Source organism: Salvelinus sp. IW2-2015, linkage group LG23, assembly GCF_002910315.2.
Source record: "Salvelinus sp. IW2-2015 linkage group LG23, ASM291031v2, whole genome shotgun sequence".
Lineage (NCBI taxonomy): Eukaryota > Metazoa > Chordata > Actinopteri > Salmoniformes > Salmonidae > Salvelinus > Salvelinus sp. IW2-2015.
Genome location: NC_036863.1, coordinates 47,475,219 through 47,481,329, shown reverse-complemented (window position 1 = coordinate 47,481,329; position 6,111 = coordinate 47,475,219).

Below are 6,111 nucleotides of genomic sequence, written 5' to 3'. Positions count from 1 at the left end.
ACATAAAGTTATAGGCTACAMCAACAACAATGTTGGAKAATGTAACTATTTTAGACAATTRCATTTTGTAAGAGCCATAACCTGTRATTTTTAAGTAAATGTTCTTACCTCTGCAGGAGTCCTGTGCGTAATCAGTGTTGTTGTTGGTATCCACGTAGGAAGTTGACCAGTTATGGCCAGTGTAAAACGCMCTTATCTCGCTGGCACAACTCACGTAATCCTCACCAAATGACATCTCTACAATATTATTCTACAGACGGGAGGGAACTTGCTGCAACGACATGGAATGCTGTGACCTGAGTATTCAAAGACACGACACCTCGATATCCAAGGACAATGAAGACATGGCCGGAATATCAGGTTTTATACCATGGGAGGGAGAGATCTGGGAGCGATTTACCTGTCTAATAGCCCCCACCCCTCCTCCTCCTCGTCCTCCCCAAAGGTGGCAGGTCAGTTAACTCATGCCACATCTATGCGTGTCTTTGATGTGCACACGCTCCTAACAGTCGTTAACTCTAGCCGGCTAWTAAGGTGTCCTTTTTGAAGTCCAATGAGCTTGTAATGGGCCCGTTTACGCCACTGAGCCAGATGGACACATTGCCAGCCTTGACACGATCAGGGAAAACAGTGATCACCCCCTGACACGTTTTGTTCAGAGAGAGGTGAAGMGGATAGTGTCATAGGGAAGTGAGTATGTCTGCGCATAATCTTTCCATCTAGACCAGACACCAAAAGGCAATATAGGCTAGGGTAGACTACCACCAGAGAAACGTCCCACTGGGCCAACACTGGTTGAATTATCGTTGTTTCCACATCATTTCAATACAAATGTTGCGACGTGGAAAACTGATTGGATTCGCAAAAAGTCATCAARATAAAGGCATTTTTTCACCCAACTTTTAACATAAATCCAATAAAAATTGTGAAATGTTTTGGTAATTTCACTTTGAATTCACATCAGTTGACTACTCAAACAAATTAATATAAAAAAATAGACGTTGAACTGATGTCTGTGCCCAGTGGCTAACGTGTATATTGAGAAGACCTTGGGAGTGTCGGATGAGTTAGGTCTGAGTGGATGTGGCAGGTCGGGCTACTTACTAGTCAATGTTTTGACTACTTGGTCGGGTTTTTTTCATCGATTTGAGATCAAACCGCCGGATAACGTCCGTTGTTAGTGATTCTGGACTTTCACAACAAGTCTATGGCTGTAACAGTGCCGGACACACACTGTAGAATAGCCCCTGTTCTGAGCCCTGACCATCTAATGATTATTGAAGATGAAATGTGACAACAACAAACCACAGATATTTCTATGTAATGCATAKATTGAAGCTGTAGTCCAGTGACCATGTTATTATGTACATTCGTAAAATGTAAATGTTGGTGTACATTTATAGGCTAGGCTCATTGTTATTCTTGCTATTCAGAATGCATGAAATGTTTGCTTTCATCTTGAGACAGGGCCCTCGAGTAGCCTATGAAACAGTCCAATGAATTATGTCTCCCTAAAGAAAACAGTCGAACGAAATGTACATAGGCCTATGTCTCCTAAAAGCACTGTATTTATTTTTCAGTGTTGTAGGCTAATTACSCAATATTCGATGAAGACACTGAGGAATAATAATATTGTATACTTTTTATTGCTATAAATCGGTGCAACATGATAAATCTAAACAAAAAAACTTTTAATTGAATTTTTTATTTTGTTTTTTTGGTTACAAACTGAATTAGTCACAAAACGTCTACGGCCTATGAGACGAACATGGGAAATTAACTTAATTAAATCAGGTTGGATCAAATTGGCAACAKATTTCTAAACATTCTCACTTAGAGCCTCACGTGATAAACCAGAGTATAGTTAATCCCTCACATGACCGCATTATAATGGCTCTGTAATTCATAAACTACATCGAAACCATTTAGGCCTATCGAAACTTCCATCCGAGACTGGGCCCATGTCACCCCTCTGTATAAAGAACTCTCATGTTCAGGCAGGTCCAAATTAAAGTGGATAATTAGGAACAATGTGCGTTCAGTCCCCATCAGTCCATAATTATAATGTTGGCGAAATTATCWATCTACAATATGGTCTACTGTATAACCGTGTATCAATCTTAATACAATGGCATTGTTGAATACTCGTTTCTGATTGGCTTGAAGGGCATTCTAGATTGTGCATTATTTCCCTATAAGCAGAATTTTAGAATACAATGGTTATAGTTCATTCTTACATGTTTGATCTGCTTTTAAAAATCAAAAGTCAAATTGAAAATATTGTTGGCATTGTTGAATTCGATTTCCATAATAGTAAGATAGGACTGACTCATGGTTTGGTTAGCGAAACTAGCAAATCTGTTTGTTTGGTTAGCAAGGCAACTACTGTCGCTATCTCGTAAGCTTGCTAGCTACTTCAGTGGATGTTGAACACATTTCTATCTGCAAATTAACACATTTCTAGCGGTAAATGTGTTAAATTATAGCCATGTTAAAAATGATTTATCAACTCGAGGCTCTATGTGTTCTATGGAAAATAATGCAACTCAGTTGAAGGTTATTTATTTATTTAATTTTTATGTTTTACCTTTATTTAACTAGTCAAGTCAGTTAAGAACAAATTCTTAATGGGTCGTGAAACACACCTTCCACATCATTAATTATTCTCCAGAGAACGCATAGCCCCTCATGACTATCCCTTATATCAATCTATAATATTACATCATAATCACATCACTGAGAATAGGCTATACCGGTCATCTCCAATTTCATATGAGTGACACCTGTCTACCTCTAGCTATTGGACTAGCTATGAGCTATAGTTACAAACCCCGACAGTTTATGATTAAAAGCTGGTGGCAAAAATGTGACAATCCGATAATGACATTGGAATATGCCAACATTTCAATGGACTTGTTATTTTAGGGATAGTGGTTTGGTATGAATGCCAGGCTTATTTGTGCATATTTTAGCCTCTGTGCCATCTAATAGAATAATTAAATCATGTTATGATTTCAAATACGTACCTGAAAAGGGGTTTTAGACAAACACACATTTCGAGAGTTTGGGACTATGAGATAATTGGCTTAAATGGTGTTATTTTGTATTCTTTTGAATTAAAAAATCATGAACTGGGGTATTTAGAGTATTATTTAGGTAGAGAACATTGAACAAAACAAGGCTATGGTGGCATTAACTCAATTTTGGCAAAAATGCAGATAGAACCTTATAGTCCTTATAGTTCTCGATGTATCATAAGGTTTAGTGTCTACAAAGGGTTTGGAATGTCTCAACTGTCACTTTTAATAACATAGCATTACATTTCTTATAAGACAACATTAAAGTTGGAGCAAGCCTTGTCTTGAATAGAAGCCTACTGCTTCTCACTTTCCAGGTCATCATTGTAAATAAGATTTTGTTCTTCATTGACCTGCCTGGTAAAATAAAGGTTGAATAAATAAATACAAATCAAAATGTAAAAGGGAAATCTGTGATTGCTACATCCATGTTTGGAGTTGAAAATGGGTTATATATAGCCCACCCACTGATTCTTAAAGAATAAAACGTATACATGCCTTGTGAGCTTAGTTCATGTCGTACCGGGTCAGAACCCAAAATATAAGCTAATTTGAAAACAATGCCAGTGTAAACAAACCCTGTATTGCCACAAAACATTGTTAAAACTCTAATATTGATATCATGAATAGGTCAGTCCTTGCATCGCTCTGTCTATGAATTTGAAAGTTATAAAATGTTTCCAGCCTCGTCCCTCGGCTGTTTACCAAAACAGCAGCAGATTGACCGCTTTTGTTATTGTTTGAATGCAGATTGCCCCTTTAAAGCTCCTTCATAGATTCACAACTTTAATTCCACCTGTGCTCTCATGGCCCCAGCACGGAGCGAGGTAAATGGATTAGCCATGGTTTGGCCACTAGATGGCGCCACGCGCGCACACACACACACACACACGTTACGTTCTTCTATCCTCGTGGAGAACTCATATTCATTTCCATTCAAAATCTTATTTTCCCTAACCCTAAACCCAACCCTAATTCTTACTGTAACCTTAACCATAACCACTAACCACTGTGGGAACTTTTGGGGATTTTAGGTCCCTACAAGGATAGAAGAACCAACCAACCATTTATGTACCGTTGATGTACATAAATGTCATGATTTACACACACACACACACACACTCACAAGCCAAGACCCACAGTCCAATAACAATCACTGGTGTGCAAACACAGCTAATGAAAACAAACCTACTAACAAACAGACAGCAACAAGTTGAAAACACTTAAACACAATGGCACAAGTATTTACCAAACACTGCAGTGAATGAGTTCATTTGTCATTGAATGTTGTGGGTTTGTCTCTGTTTGTGTATCGATTGTAGTTTGCTGAACCTTGCCGAGACCCGAACACTAGGCTTTAGCTKAGCAGGCTAACACAACCTTGTTGCACACAGGAAACCCGGTTGGAATCCAGTCGGTCACATGTGACTGAAGTTGAAGTAGAAAAGTGCAGAGCCAGAGCCTTGTATTGAGAATATAAGGCTATTTTGAGTGATACAAATCAGAGATTAACTTCTGGATGAAAGGTCTACTGTGTAATAATAGTTGGCATAGAACAAATGGGTTTTTTATTCATGACATTCCTGATGATTTCTTTTTTTTTTGCTTTCAGAGGACATAGAGAGATTAAAGCCATCTCAAACATTACACAACAAAACCACCAGTGTTTGTCATTGACTCAGTGTGTGTGTCACCAGTGAAAGTGGATCCTCAGGTGTGATTGACGTTCCACCTCCTCTTCTCCTCCTTTCCTTTCCCCCCTCCCACAATACACAAACACCCCTCCTCTCCTCTGCGTTTGATGTGGAATCTCCATCCATATTTCKTGTTACCGTGAGAGATTTTGAGGCCTAATTCGTGTGTGTGTGTTGAAGGGGAGAGTCCTGGCCTATAACCAAGGCTTCAGAGAGCCTCTGTGGGCATCAATAGGGCCCCTGGCAGCCCTGAGAGCCTGAGATCCAGAGCCTGAGTGTGATCCATCCCAACTTMGCTACAGATGAAAGGCAGAGACCCGGCATGGCATAGGAGATATACTGCAGAATGCCTAGGGGGATGACCCACACATTAATGGACTTGGTTTAAGCTTGAATAGCAAACGTACTGTATGCTCTTTACGTATGTGTGATGAATATAAAACCATAAAATGGTTTAAATAATTAGATATCAAGTGTAACTAAAACACACAACATTTTTTTTTTCATGATTCCCACCTGGGTCAGGCCCAAAGTAGGCCTACCATAATGGAAATGAACCCCCGAAGGAGCGCAGGGGAAGAATATATATATATCTTTTTTTATAATAAGAAAGTTTTTCTTGAAAAGTGTATTCACAAGARATGACAGTAAAACTACATTAGCAAAATTCAGATCAGTCTAGCAAGTTCTTTATTTTAAGTTGAATGTGAGATGAGAATCTGATGGTCACCTACTGCAAGCACGCAAATCCTTCTGAATATGGCAGTTTTTTTTTCTGTGGCTGAACCATGAGCTACTCACAGAATGAGGTTTGGCTATGGGGAATTAAATCTGAAAAGACTTGGAATTTAACCTAACTCTCGTGTCTGGGACTATGTTTCTCTGTCATGTGTGATAGGCCAAGAAGATGGTTGGCATATTTCTGACGAATTAGATTCATGTGAAATGAAGGTGGCTTTTATCAGCTCAATCATGGTTCACAGATTTTTGTATTTGTTCTGTCATACTTACACCCTGGCCCAAACCCTTGAATCTCTAAATAGATGGTGCTTTCCYTTCACATTAATTTGGGTCTGAGATTATGCAATTTTTCTAATGCAGTAGGCACCAACCCTGGTCATAAGGAGCTAAGCCTATAGTGTTGCATGGAAAAGTGCATGCAAAGGACAATTGACATCACATTGTATTGCACAAAGCATGGGGTTGTGGCAGCCACATTCAACATGATTTTGGCAGTTGGCAARTTGGCAAAATATGGTAACATGATAACATGTCACTCAGCTACTAAAGCATTGTTTTATTTGTTCTTAAATTCTTAATGGAAATAAGAATTTGTTGGC